The sequence below is a fragment of the Callionymus lyra genome, chromosome 8 (assembly GCF_982586985.1).
Source record: "Callionymus lyra chromosome 8, fCalLyr1.hap1.1, whole genome shotgun sequence".
In the NCBI taxonomy this organism is placed as follows: domain Eukaryota; kingdom Metazoa; phylum Chordata; class Actinopteri; order Syngnathiformes; family Callionymidae; genus Callionymus; species Callionymus lyra.
The window spans coordinates 23,150,107-23,163,181 of record NC_141825.1 but is presented as its reverse complement, the minus strand read 5'-3'; the positions used below and the strand labels follow the sequence as shown (position 1 = coordinate 23,163,181).

Here is a 13,075-nt window from a genome sequence, read left to right as displayed (position 1 = left end):
CTTCATGTTCTTCTTTTTAATTCTTTCAACAAAGAGAAAATTCTGTATAAACTTAGACGGGATTGTGGAGATTGTCAAAGAGAAATTCGTGCTCGTGCCCAACAAGTGGTCCCGCCGAAATAGCTCAGTTGGGAGAGCGTTAGACTGAAGATCTAAAGGTCCCTGGTTCGATCCCGGGTTTCGGCAGCTAGGTCTCCTTTTCAAATGATCAGTGGTGGATCCAGGAAGATATTTAGTGGGTGGCAACATGACAAAAGTATGATCTGAATTTATTTATTTTGAAAGAAAAATAGAAAAATAGTTATAGTTATTTGTAAAGTGACTTTCTAGACCAGGGTCACAAAGCGCTTGAACAATTAAAAGCAGTACACATTTAAATTTACAGACAAACTCTAAAAGGCCAAGACATCATAAAACAAACACAGGAGTCCCAGAAAACTAGGAAAAGGCCTGCACAAATCAAAAAGTCTTAAGATCTGAGTCAGTCCACAGGCTTTTATTTGCTAAATCATACTAACTTCACCTCAGGAAATCTTACATGGTTAAAAATGTATATTCGGAAAAGTGAGTAAGCAGAAAAGTGCCAAGTATTTTTGACTATTTTAGAGTTTATCCAACAACAACAAGTGTTCAATTTCACTTCTCACCCCAAATTTCCCAATTTTCTAACAAAGATTGTGGCAAATCTCTTGGAATTCAGTCTATGAAAAGTGTCATGCATGTTGTGACATGATTCTCATGTCACCTTAACTGAGAGTGTCGTTGAAAAGAATAAGACCTCACATGCAATATTGTTAAAGAAATGTATTGTATTACTGGAGTGAAGGCATATTCATTAATTGTGAAAACAAAACACAAGTCTCACACTTTATCCTACCTGTTGTCATGGTTACACATTCCTGTAAGAATATATAACACTGAAGACAGAGTTAAATAGAATCATTGCAAATTTAAAGAGAGTTTTTATAAACACTGAAAGACTGTCAGTGTTGTTAATGACACTGGGTTGATTTTTAATAGATTCAATCTTAATTATGTAGTTTAGTTTAAAATATGAACTCTGATAGTGTTGAATTTAACTCTATAGGCAGTTCGAATTTAACACTTGTTCGTATATTGTTCATTTGAACTTGTGTTAAATTAACACTAGGAGATGCCAGAAGAATGTAGTAAGTACGCTACTTTAGATGGGGATTCAGAGTCGTAGCTTTTTTTTTTTACAAGAAGAAACTATCGTACCCATAGAAATCTAGGGCGTTTGTAACACTGGTTTTTGCAGAAATACACTATGAGGAAATAAATGAGTCATGAAAATCAACTTGACATTGCTTTTATTGTTTATTGTGACTGACCATATTTTATTAAATATATTTATTTTCCAGTTGCTTTAACAAAGTACAGAAAATGAAAGAGGGGACATTCAAATGAATTGAGGTCATAATTTTGAACGCTTTGTAAAGGCCAGAAACCATTACCCGACTATACTTTTTCAGTACATTTCCGTCTGTCACCGTTGTATGGGGCTCTTTGTCTATCCATTTTTTTGGATAGATTGGAGAGATTCAGGAACCTGAGGATACTTGCCAGATTTCACCTTACAAAATCCAAAAATAATGACCTCAGTTGATGGGTGCCAGATGTCGCTGACTGAATGTCATTCAATTGGTAGGGCTTTCGAGTACTATAGCAAAAAGCGTTTCCAAGCATTTCATTGAAAAGATCTTTGTGGCTTTCTCCCAAAAGCCTTGTAGCAGAGTGGCGCAGCGGAAGCGTGCTGGGCCCATAACCCAGAGGTCGATGGATCGAAACCATCCTCTGCTAGCATTCCTATTGCCTACATTCTGTAGGATAACAAGCTTTACAGTTCTATACATATTGTTGAAAATGCTTATACACTATGTTGTTTCCTAGTCCATTGACCTTCGATAGCTCAGTTGGTAGAGCGGAGGACTGTAGAGCGTTAAAGCCATCCTTAGGTCGCTGGTTCAAATCCGGCTCGAAGGAGAATGTTTTTCTTAAGTTTGAAGAGACAAACCTTTGTATATGAAAGAAAAAAAATCTTGGCTCAATGGTTAAAGCTGTTCCCTAACCATCCTCCGGTTGGCCTTAGTGTCCTTGATTATAAAACATCTTGATTCCATGTCAACCAGAGGATAGTTGTCAGATTTCACCTCAGAAAATCCCAAACAAATGTTGTATTTTACTTGGTGCCAGTCCCTGCCGAAACCCGGGATCGAACCAGGGACCTTTAGATCTTCAGTCTAACGCTCTCCCAACTGAGCTATTTCGGCATATACCAGCAGATTGGTTGGCCGGTTGAAATCCGGCTCGAAGGAAAGGGTTTTTCTCAAGGTTGAAGAGATAAACCTTTGTGATATTTAAAAAAATGTTGAAACACTGGTTAAAGTCGTTCCCTAAGCATCCTCCGGTTTGCTTTAGTGTCCCTGATTATGAAACATGTTGATTACGTGTCAACTATTTACCATTGGTTCCATGGTGTAATGGTTAGCACTCTGGACTCTGAATCCAGTGATCCGAGTTCAAGTCTCGGTGGAACCTGTTGATTTAGAAGAACTGTTAGTTTAGGTGTCTTTTAGTAGGTCTATTGACTGTTGCAGCATTGAGTAGTCTTCCAAGCTTTTGTTCAAATATCTTGCTGTTTTCAAACCACAGCCCTAACAGCAGAGTGGCGCAGCGGAAGCGTGCTGGGCCCATAACCCAGAGGTCGATGGATCGAAACCATCCTCTGCTAGCTTGCTTTTTGGTCTCCTTCTGTAGTAGTAAAAATTGTACGTCTATATAGATATGATTTAATCGTTATAGATTTAGGAGCCTTTGAGCCGGAAGACCTAGGTCAGAGCAAGGTTGATGGGCCTCATTGACTGAATGTCATTCAATTGGTAGGGCTTTCGAGTACTATAGCAAAAAGCCTTTCCAAGCATTTCATTGAAAAGATCTTTGTGGCTTTCACCCAAAAGCCTTGTAGCAGAGTGGCGCAGCGGAAGCGTGCTGGGCCCATAACCCAGAGGTCGATGGATCGAAACCATCCTCTGCTAGCATTCCTATTGCCTACATTCTGTAGGATAACAAGCTTTACAGTTCTATACATATTGTTGAAAATGCTTATACACTATGTTGTTTCCTAGTCCATTGACCTTCGATAGCTCAGTTGGTAGAGCGGAGGACTGTAGAGCGTTAAAGCCATCCTTAGGTCGCTGGTTCAAATCCGGCTCGAAGGAGAATGTTTTTCTTAAATTTGAAGAGACAAACCTTTGGAATATGAAAGAAAAAAAATCTTGGCTTAATGGTTAAAGCTGTTCCCTAACCATCCTCTGGTTGGCCTTAGTGTCCTTGATTATAAAACATCTTGATTCCATGTCAACCAGAGGATAGTTGTCAGATTTCACCTCAGAAAATCCCAAAGAAATGTTGGATTTTACTTGGTGCCAGTCCCTGTCGAAACCCGGGATCGAACCAGGGACCTTTAGATCTTCAGTCTAACGCTCTCCCAACTGAGTTATTTCGGCATATATCAGTAGATATGACCAGAATGGTTGGCTGTTATAGGCATCGTACACAAAATAACCTGTGACTGAGCGTACTATTTCAGCACCTTTCCATCAGTCGCTGTTGTATTGGGCTTTTTGTCCATCCATGTTTTGGATAGCTGTAGAGATTCAGTAACATGGGGATAGTTGCCAGATTTCACCTGAGGAAATCCCAAAAGAATGATTTGTTTTCCATGGTGCCAGTCCCTGCCGAAACCCAGGATCGAACCAGGGACCTTTAGATCTTCAGTCTAACACTCTCCCAACTGAGCTATTTCGGCATATACCAGCAGATTGGTTGGCCGGTTGAAATCCGGCTCGAAGGAAAGGGTTTTTCTCAAGGTTGAAGAGATAAACCTTTGTGATATTTAAAAAAATGTTGAAACACTGGTTATTGTCGTCCCCTAAGCATCCTCCGGTTTGCTTTAGTGTCCCTGATTATGAAACATGTTGATTACGTGTCAACTAGTTACCATTGGTTCCATGGTGTAATGGTTAGCACTCTGGACTCTGAATCCAGTGATCCGAGTTCAAGTCTCGGTGGAACCTGTTGATTTAGAAGAACTGTTAGTTTAGGTGTCTTTTACTTAGTAGGTCTATTGACTGTTGCAGCATTAAGTAGTCTTCCAAGCTTTTGTTCAAATATCTTGCTGTTTTCAAACCACAGCCCTAGCAGCAGAGTGGCGCAGCGGAAGCGTGCTGGGCCCATAACCCAGAGGTCGATGGATCGAAACCATCCTCTGCTAGCTTGCTTTTTGGTCTCCTTCTGTAGTAGTAAAAATTGTACGTCTATATAGATATGATTTAATCGTTATAGATTTAGGAGCCTTTGAGCCGGAAGACTACAGTCAGAGCAAGGTTGATGGGCCTCATTGACTGAATGTCATTCAATTGGTAGGGCTTTCGAGTGCTATAGCAAAAAGCGTTTCCAAGCATTTCATTGAAAAGATCTTTGTGGCTTTCATCCAAAAGCCTTGTAGCAGAGTGGCGCAGCGGAAGCGTGCTGCGCCCATAACCCAGAGGTCGATGGATCGAAACCATCCTCTGCTAGCTAGATTTTTGGTCTCCTTCTGTAGTAGTAAAAACTGTACGTCTTTATAGATTTGATTTAAACGTTATACTGCCATCAGAGTCCACAACAAGAACACAGCCAGATAATTATCTAACTGCACCTTTCTTGTTATTTTTGTAAATATGATTGTGTATATAATATAGTGCAGATTTCTTTTCTATTCTATTTAGATTTTTTCTTTTCTTTTTAATATTTTATTTCTGGGTGTTTAATTTTTTTTCTGGTATATTGCTCTTGCTGTTGTTAAAACGAATTTCCCCTCGCGGGACAATAAAGGGATTCTGATTCTGATTCTAGATTTAGGAGCCTTTGAGCCGGAAGACCTAGGTCAGAGCAAGGTTGATGGGCCTCATTGACTGAATGTCATTCAATTGGTAGGGCTTTCGAGTGCTATAGCAAAAAGCGTTTCCAAGCATTTCATTGAAAAGATCTTTGTGGCTTTCATCCAAAAGCCTTGTAGCAGAGTGGCGCAGCGGAAGCGTGCTGGGCCCATAACCCAGAGGTCGATGGATCGAAACCATCCTCTGCTAGCTTGCTTTTTGGTCTCCTTCTGTAGTAGTAAAAATTGTACGTCTATATAGATATGATTTAATCGTTATAGATTTAGGAGCCTTTGAGCCGGAAGACCTAGGTCAGAGCAAGGTTGATGGGCCTCATTGACTGAATGTCATTCAATTGGTAGGGCTTTCGAGTACTATAGCAAAAAGCCTTTCCAAGCATTTCATTGAAAAGATCTTTGTGGCTTTCACCCAAAAGCCTTGTAGCAGAGTGGCGCAGCGGAAGCGTGCTGGGCCCATAACCCAGAGGTCGATGGATCGAAACCATCCTCTGCTAGCATTCCTATTGCCTACATTCTGTAGGATAACAAGCTTTACAGTTCTATACATATTGTTGAAAATGCTTATACACTATGTTGTTTCCTAGTCCATTGACCTTCGATAGCTCAGTTGGTAGAGCGGAGGACTGTAGAGCGTTAAAGCCATCCTTAGGTCGCTGGTTCAAATCTGGCTCGAAGGAGAATGTTTTTCTTAAGTTTGAAGAGACAAACCTTTGGAATATGAAAGAAAAAAATCTTGGCTTAATGGTTAAAGCTGTTCCCTAACCATCCTCTGGTTGGCCTTAGTGTCCTTGATTATAAAACATCTTGATTCCATGTCAACCAGAGGATAGTTGGCAGATTTCACCTCAGAAAATCCCAAACAAATGTTGGATTTTACTTGGTGCCAGTCCCTGTCGAAACCCGGGATCTTTAGATCTTCAGTCTAACGCTCTCCCAACTGAGCTATTTCGGCATATATCAGTAGATATGACCAGAATGGTTGGCTGTTATAGGCATCGTACACAAAATAACCTGTGACTGAGCGTACTATTTCAGCACCTTTCCATCAGTCGCTGTTGTATTGGGCTTTTTGTCCATCCATGTTTTGGATAGCTGTAGAGATTCAGTAACCTGGGGATAGTTGCCAGATTTCACCTTAGGAAATCCCAAAAGAATGATTTGTTTTCCATGGTGCCAGTCCCTGCCGAAACCCGAGATCAAACCAGGGACCTTTAGATCTTCAGTCTAACGCTCTCCCAACTGAGCTATTTCGGCATATAGCAGCAGATTGGTTGGCCGGTTGAAATCCGGCTCGAAGGAAAGGGTTTTTCTCAAGGTTGAAGAGATAAACCTTTGTGATATTTAAAAAAATGTTGAAACACTGGTTAAAGTCGTTCCCTAAGCATCCTCCGGTTTGCTTTAGTGTCCCTGATTATGAAACATGTTGATTACGTGTCAACTAGTTACCATTGGTTCCATGGTGTAATGGTTAGCACTCTGGACTCTGAATCCAGTGATCCGAGTTCAAGTCTTGGTGGAACCTGTTGATTTAGAAGAACTGTTAGTTTAGGTGTCTTTTACTTAGTAGGTCTATTGACTGTTGCAGCATTAAGTAGTCTTCCAAGCTTTTGTTCAAATATCTTGCTGTTTTCAAACCACAGCCCTAGCAGCAGAGTGGCGCAGCGGAAGCGTGCTGGGCCCATAACCCAGAGGTCGATGGATCGAAACCATCCTCTGCTAGCTTGCTTTTTGGTCTCCTTCTGTAGTAGTAAAAATTGTACGTCTATATAGATATGATTTAATCGTTATAGATTTAGGAGCCTTTGAGCCGGAAGACCTAGGTCAGAGCAAGGTTGATGGGCCTCATTGACTGAATGTCATTCAATTGGTAGGGCTTTCGAGTACTATAGCAAAAAGCCTTTCCAAGCATTTCATTGAAAAGATCTTTGTGGCTTTCACCCAAAAGCCTTGTAGCAGAGTGGCGCAGCGGAAGCGTGCTGGGCCCATAACCCAGAGGTCGATGGATCGAAACCATCCTCTGCTAGCATTCCTATTGCCTACATTCTGTAGGATAACAAGCTTTACAGTTCTATACATATTGTTGAAAATGCTTATACACTATGTTGTTTCCTAGTCCATTGACCTTCGATAGCTCAGTTGGTAGAGCGGAGGACTGTAGAGCGTTAAAGCCATCCTTAGGTCGCTGGTTCAAATCTGGCTCGAAGGAGAATGTTTTTCTTAAGTTTGAAGAGACAAACCTTTGGAATATGAAAGAAAAAAATCTTGGCTTAATGGTTAAAGCTGTTCCCTAACCATCCTCTGGTTGGCCTTAGTGTCCTTGATTATAAAACATCTTGATTCCATGTCAACCAGAGGATAGTTGTCAGATTTCACCTCAGAAAATCCCAAACAAATGTTGGATTTTACTTGGTGCCAGTCCCTGTCGAAACCCGGGATCGAACCAGGGACCTTTAGATCTTCAGTCTAACGCTCTCCCAACTGAGCTATTTCGGCATATATCAGTAGAGATGACCAGAATGGTTGGCTGTTATAGGCATTGTACACAAAATAACCTGTGACCGAGCGTACTATTTCAGCACCTTTCCATCAGTCGCCGTTGTATTGGGCTTTTTGTCCATCCATGTTTTGGATAGCTGTAGAGATTCAGTCACCTGGGGATAGTTGCCAGATTTCACCTGAGGAAATCCCAAAAGAATGATTTGTTTTCCATGGTGCCAGTCCCTGCCGAAACCCGGGATCGAACCAGGGACCTTTAGATCTTCAGTCTAACGCTCTCCCAACTGAGCTATTTCGGCATATAGCAGCAGATTGGTTGGCCGGTTGAAATCCGGCTCGAAGGAAAGGGTTTTTCTCAAGGTTGAAGAGATAAACCTTTGTGATATTTAAAAAAATGTTGAAACACTGGTTAAAGTCGTTCCCTAAGCATCCTCCGGTTTGCTTTAGTGTCCCTGATTATGAAACATGTTGATTACGTGTCAACTAGTTACCATTGGTTCCATGGTGTAATGGTTAGCACTCTGGACTCTGAATCCAGTGATCCGAGTTCAAGTCTCGGTGGAACCTGTTGATTTAGAAGAACTGTTAGTTTAGGTGTCTTTTACTTAGTAGGTCTATTGACTGTTGCAGCATTAAGTAGTCTTCCAAGCTTTTGTTCAAATATCTTGCTGTTTTCAAACCACAGCCCTAGCAGCAGAGTGGCGCAGCGGAAGCGTGCTGGGCCCATAACCCAGAGGTCGATGGATCGAAACCATCCTCTGCTAGCTTGCTTTTTGGTCTCCTTCTGTAGTAGTAAAAATTGTACGTCTATATAGATGTGATTTAATCGTTATAGATTTAGGAGCCTTTGAGCCGGAAGACTACGGTCAGAGCAAGGTTGATGGGCCTCATTGACTGAATGTCATTCAATTGGTAGGGCTTTCGAGTACTATAGCAAAAAGCCTTTCCAAGCATTTCATTGAAAAGATCTTTGTGGCTTTCACCCAAAAGCCTTGGAGCAGAGTGGCGCAGCGGAAGCGTGCTGGGCCCATAACCCAGAGGTCGATGGATCGAAACCATCCTCTGCTAGCTAGATTTTTGGTCTCCTTCTGTAGTAGTAAAAACTGTACGTCTTTATAGATTTGATTTAAACGTTATACTGCCATCAGAGTCCACAACAAGAACACAGCCAGATAATTATCTCACTGCACCTTTCTTGTTATTTTTGTAAATATGATTGTGTATATAATATAGTGCAGATTTCTTTTCTATTCTATTTAGATTTTTTCCTTTCTTTTTAATATTTTATTTCTGGGTGTTTAATTTTTTTCTGGTATATTGCTCTTGCTGTTGTTAAAACGAATTTCCCCTCGCGGGACAATAAAGGGATTCTGATTCTGATTCTAGATTTAGGAGCCTTTGAGCCGGAAGACCTAGGTCAGAGCAAGGTTGATGGGCCTCATTGACTGAATGTCATTTAATTGGTAGGGCTTTCGAGTGCTATAGCAAAAAGCGTTTCCAAGCATTTCATTGAAAAGATCTTTGTGGCTTTCACCCAAAAGCCTTGTAGCAGAGTGGCGCAGCGGAAGCGTGCTGGGCCCATAACCCAGAGGTCGATGGATCGAAACCATCCTCTGCTAGCATTCCTATTGCCTACATTCTGTAGGATAACAAGCTTTACAGTTCTATACATATTGTTGAAAATGCTTATACACTATGTTGTTTCCTAGTCCATTGACCTTCGATAGCTCAGTTGGTAGAGCGGAGGACTGTAGAGCGTTAAAGCCATCCTTAGGTCGCTGGTTCAAATCCGGCTCGAAGGAGAATGTTTTTCTTAAGTTTGAAGAGACAAACCTTTGGGATATGAAAGAAAAAAATCTTGGCTCAATGGTTAAAGCCGTTCCCTAACCATCCTCCGGTTGGCCTTAGTGTCCTTGATTATAAAACATCTTGATTCCATGTCAACCAGAGGATAGTTGGCAGATTTCACCTCAGAAAATCCCAAACAAATGTTGGATTTTACTTGGTGCCAGTCCCTGCCGAAACCCGGGATCGAACCAGGGACCTTTAGATCTTCAGTCTAACGCTCTCCCAACTGAGCTATTTCGGCATATAGCAGCAGATTGGTTGGCCGGTTGAAATCCGGCTCGAAGGAAAGGGTTTTTCTCAAGGTTGAAGAGATAAACCTTTGTGATATTTAAAAAAATGTTGAAACACTGGTTAAAGTCGTTCCCTAAGCATCCTCCGGTTTGCTTTAGTGTCCCTGATTATGAAACATGTTGATTACGTGTCAACTAGTTACCATTGGTTCCATGGTGTAATGGTTAGCACTCTGGACTCTGAATCCAGTGATCCGAGTTCAAGTCTCGGTGGAACCTGTTGATTTAGAAGAACTGTTAGTTTAGGTGTCTTTTACTTAGTAGGTCTATTGACTGTTGCAGCATTAAGTAGTCTTCCAAGCTTTTGTTCAAATATCTTGCTGTTTTCAAACCACAGCCCTAGCAGCAGAGTGGCGCAGCGGAAGCGTGCTGGGCCCATAACCCAGAGGTCGATGGATCGAAACCATCCTCTGCTAGCTTGCTTTTTGGTCTCCTTCTGTAGTAGTAAAAATTGTACGTCTATATAGATGTGATTTAATCGTTATAGATTTAGGAGCCTTTGAGCCGGAAGACCTAGGTCAGAGCAAGGTTGATGGGCCTCATTGACTGAATGTCATTCAATTGGTAGGGCTTTCGAGTACTATAGCAAAAAGCCTTTCCAAGCATTTCATTGAAAAGATCTTTGTGGCTTTCACCCAAAAGCCTTGTAGCAGAGTGGCGCAGCGGAAGCGTGCTGGGCCCATAACCCAGAGGTCGATGGATCGAAACCATCCTCTGCTAGCTAGATTTTTGGTCTCCTTCTGTAGTAGTAAAAACTGTACGTCTTTATAGATTTGATTTAAACGTTATACTGCCATCAGAGTCCACAACAAGAACACAGCCAGATAATTATCTCACTGCACCTTTCTTGTCATTTTTGTAAATATGATTGTGTATATAATATAGTGCAGATTTCTTTTCTATTCTATTTAGATTTTTTCCTTTCTTTTTAATATTTTATTTCTGGGTGTTTAATTTTTTTCTGGTATATTGCTCTTGCTGTTGTTAAAACGAATTTCCCCTCGCGGGACAATAAAGGGATTCTGATTCTGATTCTAGATTTAGGAGCCTTTGAGCCGGAAGACCTAGGTCAGAGCAAGGTTGATGGGCCTCATTGACTGAATGTCATTTAATTGGTAGGGCTTTCGAGTGCTATAGCAAAAAGCCTTTCCAAGCATTTCATTGAAAAGATCTTTGTGGCTTTCACCCAAAAGCCTTGTAGCAGAGTGGCGCAGCGGAAGCGTGCTGGGCCCATAACCCAGAGGTCGATGGATCGAAACCATCCTCTGCTAGCATTCCTATTGCCTACATTCTGTAGGATAACAAGCTTTACAGTTCTATACATATTGTTGAAAATGCTTATACACTATGTTGTTTCCTAGTCCATTGACCTTCGATAGCTCAGTTGGTAGAGCGGAGCACTGTAGAGCGTTAAAGCCATCCTTAGGTCGCTGGTTCAAATCCGGCTCGAAGGAGAATGTTTTTCTTAAGTTTGAAGAGACAAACCTTTGGGATATGAAAGAAAAAAATCTTGGCTCAATGGTTAAAGCCGTTCCCTAACCATCCTCCGGTTGGCCTTAGTGTCCTTGATTATAAAACATCTTGATTCCATGTCAACCAGAGGATAGTTGGCAGATTTCACCTCAGAAAATCCCAAACAAATGTTGGATTTTACTTGGTGCCAGTCCCTGCCGAAACCCGGGATCGAACCAGGGACCTTTAGATCTTCAGTCTAACGCTCTCCCAACTGAGCTATTTCGGCATATAGCAGCAGATTGGTTGGCCGGTTGAAATCCGGCTCGAAGGAAAGGGTTTTTCTCAAGGTTGAAGAGATAAACCTTTGTGATATTTAAAAAAATGTTGAAACACTGGTTAAAGTCGTTCCCTAAGCATCCTCCGGTTTGCTTTAGTGTCCCTGATTATGAAACATGTTGATTACGTGTCAACTAGTTACCATTGGTTCCATGGTGTAATGGTTAGCACTCTGGACTCTGAATCCAGTGATCCGAGTTCAAGTCTCGGTGGAACCTGTTGATTTAGAAGAACTGTTAGTTTAGGTGTCTTTTACTTAGTAGGTCTATTGACTGTTGCAGCATTAAGTAGTCTTCCAAGCTTTTGTTCAAATATCTTGCTGTTTTCAAACCACAGCCCTAGCAGCAGAGTGGCGCAGCGGAAGCGTGCTGGGCCCATAACCCAGAGGTCGATGGATCGAAACCATCCTCTGCTAGCTTGCTTTTTGGTCTCCTTCTGTAGTAGTAAAAATTGTACGTCTATATAGATGTGATTTAATCGTTATAGATTTAGGAGCCTTTGAGCCGGAAGACCTAGGTCAGAGCAAGGTTGATGGGCCTCATTGACTGAATGTCATTCAATTGGTAGGGCTTTCGAGTACTATAGCAAAAAGCCTTTCCAAGCATTTCATTGAAAAGATCTTTGTGGCTTTCACCCAAAAGCCTTGTAGCAGAGTGGCGCAGCGGGAGCGTGCTGGGCCCATAACCCAGAGGTCGATGGATCGAAACCATCCTCTGCTAGCTAGATTTTTGGTCTCCTTCTGTAGTAGTAAAAACTGTACGTCTTTATAGATTTGATTTAAACGTTATACTGCCATCAGAGTCCACAACAAGAACACAGCCAGATAATTATCTCACTGCACCTTTCTTGTTATTTTTGTAAATATGATTGTGTATATAATATAGTGCAGATTTCTTTTCTATTCTATTTAGATTTTTTCCTTTCTTTTTAATATTTTATTTCTGGGTGTTTCATTTTTTTCTGGTATATTGCTCTTGCTGTTGTTAAAACGAATTTCCCCTCGCGGGACAATAAAGGGATTCTGATTCTGATTCTAGATTTAGGAGCCTTTGAGCCGGAAGACCTAGGTCAGAGCAAGGTTGATGGGCCTCATTGACTGAATGTCATTTAATTGGTAGGGCTTTCGAGTGCTATAGCAAAAAGCGTTTCCAAGCATTTCATTGAAAAGATCTTTGTGGCTTTCACCCAAAAGCCTTGTAGCAGAGTGGCGCAGCGGAAGCGTGCTGGGCCCATAACCCAGAGGTCGATGGATCGAAACCATCCTCTGCTAGCATTCCTATTGCCTACATTCTGTAGGATAACAAGCTTTACAGTTCTATACATATTGTTGAAAATGCTTATACACTATGTTGTTTCCTAGTCCATTGACCTTCGATAGCTCAGTTGGTAGAGCGGAGGACTGTAGAGCGTTAAAGCCATCCTTAGGTCGCTGGTTCAAATCCGGCTCGAAGGAGAATGTTTTTCTTAAGTTTGAAGAGACAAACCTTTGGGATATGAAAGAAAAAAATCTTGGCTCAATGGTTAAAGCCGTTCCCTAACCATCCTCCGGTTGGCCTTAGTGTCCTTGATTATAAAACATCTTGATTCCATGTCAACCAGAGGATAGTTGGCAGATTTCACCTCAGAAAATCCCAAACAAATGTTGGATTTTACTTTGTGCCAGTCGCTGCCGAAACCCGGGATCGAACCA

The 13,075-nt window shown here is 41.5% G+C and overlaps 23 non-coding genes across 23 annotated transcripts in view; 14 read left to right on the top strand and 9 right to left on the bottom strand.

The window, feature by feature from the left end:
- Window positions 1-113: 113 nt before the first annotated feature.
- trnaf-gaa (transfer RNA phenylalanine (anticodon GAA)) lies at window positions 114-186 on the top strand. Its single transcript has one exon. It is a non-coding gene; the product is annotated as a tRNA-Phe (tRNA).
- A 1,733-nt stretch (window positions 187-1,919) lies between these two features.
- trnay-gua (transfer RNA tyrosine (anticodon GUA)) lies at window positions 1,920-2,004 on the top strand. Its single transcript is given in 2 exon segments — window positions 1,920-1,956; window positions 1,969-2,004. It is a non-coding gene; the product is annotated as a tRNA-Tyr (tRNA).
- Window positions 2,005-2,218: 214 nt separating this feature from the next.
- trnaf-gaa (transfer RNA phenylalanine (anticodon GAA)) lies at window positions 2,219-2,291 on the bottom strand. Its single transcript has one exon. It is a non-coding gene; the product is annotated as a tRNA-Phe (tRNA).
- A 196-nt stretch (window positions 2,292-2,487) lies between these two features.
- trnaq-cug (transfer RNA glutamine (anticodon CUG)) lies at window positions 2,488-2,559 on the top strand. Its single transcript has one exon. It is a non-coding gene; the product is annotated as a tRNA-Gln (tRNA).
- Window positions 2,560-3,154: 595 nt separating this feature from the next.
- trnay-gua (transfer RNA tyrosine (anticodon GUA)) lies at window positions 3,155-3,239 on the top strand. The gene is given in 2 exon segments: window positions 3,155-3,191; window positions 3,204-3,239. It is a non-coding gene; the product is annotated as a tRNA-Tyr (tRNA).
- Window positions 3,240-3,454: 215 nt separating this feature from the next.
- trnaf-gaa (transfer RNA phenylalanine (anticodon GAA)) lies at window positions 3,455-3,527 on the bottom strand. Its single transcript has one exon. It is a non-coding gene; the product is annotated as a tRNA-Phe (tRNA).
- A 229-nt stretch (window positions 3,528-3,756) lies between these two features.
- Window positions 3,757-3,829, bottom strand: trnaf-gaa (transfer RNA phenylalanine (anticodon GAA)). Its single transcript has one exon. It is a non-coding gene; the product is annotated as a tRNA-Phe (tRNA).
- Window positions 3,830-4,025: 196 nt separating this feature from the next.
- On the top strand, window positions 4,026-4,097 carry trnaq-cug (transfer RNA glutamine (anticodon CUG)). The gene has a single exon. It is a non-coding gene; the product is annotated as a tRNA-Gln (tRNA).
- A 1,455-nt stretch (window positions 4,098-5,552) lies between these two features.
- trnay-gua (transfer RNA tyrosine (anticodon GUA)) lies at window positions 5,553-5,637 on the top strand. Its single transcript is given in 2 exon segments — window positions 5,553-5,589; window positions 5,602-5,637. It is a non-coding gene; the product is annotated as a tRNA-Tyr (tRNA).
- Window positions 5,638-6,141: 504 nt separating this feature from the next.
- Window positions 6,142-6,214, bottom strand: trnaf-gaa (transfer RNA phenylalanine (anticodon GAA)). Its single transcript has one exon. It is a non-coding gene; the product is annotated as a tRNA-Phe (tRNA).
- Window positions 6,215-6,410: 196 nt separating this feature from the next.
- Window positions 6,411-6,482, top strand: trnaq-cug (transfer RNA glutamine (anticodon CUG)). Its single transcript has one exon. It is a non-coding gene; the product is annotated as a tRNA-Gln (tRNA).
- Window positions 6,483-7,081: 599 nt separating this feature from the next.
- On the top strand, window positions 7,082-7,166 carry trnay-gua (transfer RNA tyrosine (anticodon GUA)). The gene is given in 2 exon segments: window positions 7,082-7,118; window positions 7,131-7,166. It is a non-coding gene; the product is annotated as a tRNA-Tyr (tRNA).
- Window positions 7,167-7,380: 214 nt separating this feature from the next.
- On the bottom strand, window positions 7,381-7,453 carry trnaf-gaa (transfer RNA phenylalanine (anticodon GAA)). Its single transcript has one exon. It is a non-coding gene; the product is annotated as a tRNA-Phe (tRNA).
- Window positions 7,454-7,682: 229 nt separating this feature from the next.
- trnaf-gaa (transfer RNA phenylalanine (anticodon GAA)) lies at window positions 7,683-7,755 on the bottom strand. The gene has a single exon. It is a non-coding gene; the product is annotated as a tRNA-Phe (tRNA).
- Window positions 7,756-7,951: 196 nt separating this feature from the next.
- trnaq-cug (transfer RNA glutamine (anticodon CUG)) lies at window positions 7,952-8,023 on the top strand. The gene has a single exon. It is a non-coding gene; the product is annotated as a tRNA-Gln (tRNA).
- A 1,150-nt stretch (window positions 8,024-9,173) lies between these two features.
- Window positions 9,174-9,258, top strand: trnay-gua (transfer RNA tyrosine (anticodon GUA)). Its single transcript is given in 2 exon segments — window positions 9,174-9,210; window positions 9,223-9,258. It is a non-coding gene; the product is annotated as a tRNA-Tyr (tRNA).
- A 214-nt stretch (window positions 9,259-9,472) lies between these two features.
- trnaf-gaa (transfer RNA phenylalanine (anticodon GAA)) lies at window positions 9,473-9,545 on the bottom strand. The gene has a single exon. It is a non-coding gene; the product is annotated as a tRNA-Phe (tRNA).
- A 196-nt stretch (window positions 9,546-9,741) lies between these two features.
- Window positions 9,742-9,813, top strand: trnaq-cug (transfer RNA glutamine (anticodon CUG)). The gene has a single exon. It is a non-coding gene; the product is annotated as a tRNA-Gln (tRNA).
- Window positions 9,814-10,963: 1,150 nt separating this feature from the next.
- On the top strand, window positions 10,964-11,048 carry trnay-gua (transfer RNA tyrosine (anticodon GUA)). Its single transcript is given in 2 exon segments — window positions 10,964-11,000; window positions 11,013-11,048. It is a non-coding gene; the product is annotated as a tRNA-Tyr (tRNA).
- A 214-nt stretch (window positions 11,049-11,262) lies between these two features.
- trnaf-gaa (transfer RNA phenylalanine (anticodon GAA)) lies at window positions 11,263-11,335 on the bottom strand. Its single transcript has one exon. It is a non-coding gene; the product is annotated as a tRNA-Phe (tRNA).
- A 196-nt stretch (window positions 11,336-11,531) lies between these two features.
- On the top strand, window positions 11,532-11,603 carry trnaq-cug (transfer RNA glutamine (anticodon CUG)). The gene has a single exon. It is a non-coding gene; the product is annotated as a tRNA-Gln (tRNA).
- A 1,150-nt stretch (window positions 11,604-12,753) lies between these two features.
- trnay-gua (transfer RNA tyrosine (anticodon GUA)) lies at window positions 12,754-12,838 on the top strand. The gene is given in 2 exon segments: window positions 12,754-12,790; window positions 12,803-12,838. It is a non-coding gene; the product is annotated as a tRNA-Tyr (tRNA).
- A 214-nt stretch (window positions 12,839-13,052) lies between these two features.
- trnaf-gaa (transfer RNA phenylalanine (anticodon GAA)) overlaps window positions 13,053-13,075 on the bottom strand; it is a 73-nt gene continuing 50 nt past the window's right edge. The window contains exon 1 of the tRNA in view: window positions 13,053-13,075. This exon is cut by the window's right edge and continues 50 nt beyond it. This is a non-coding gene — a tRNA (tRNA-Phe).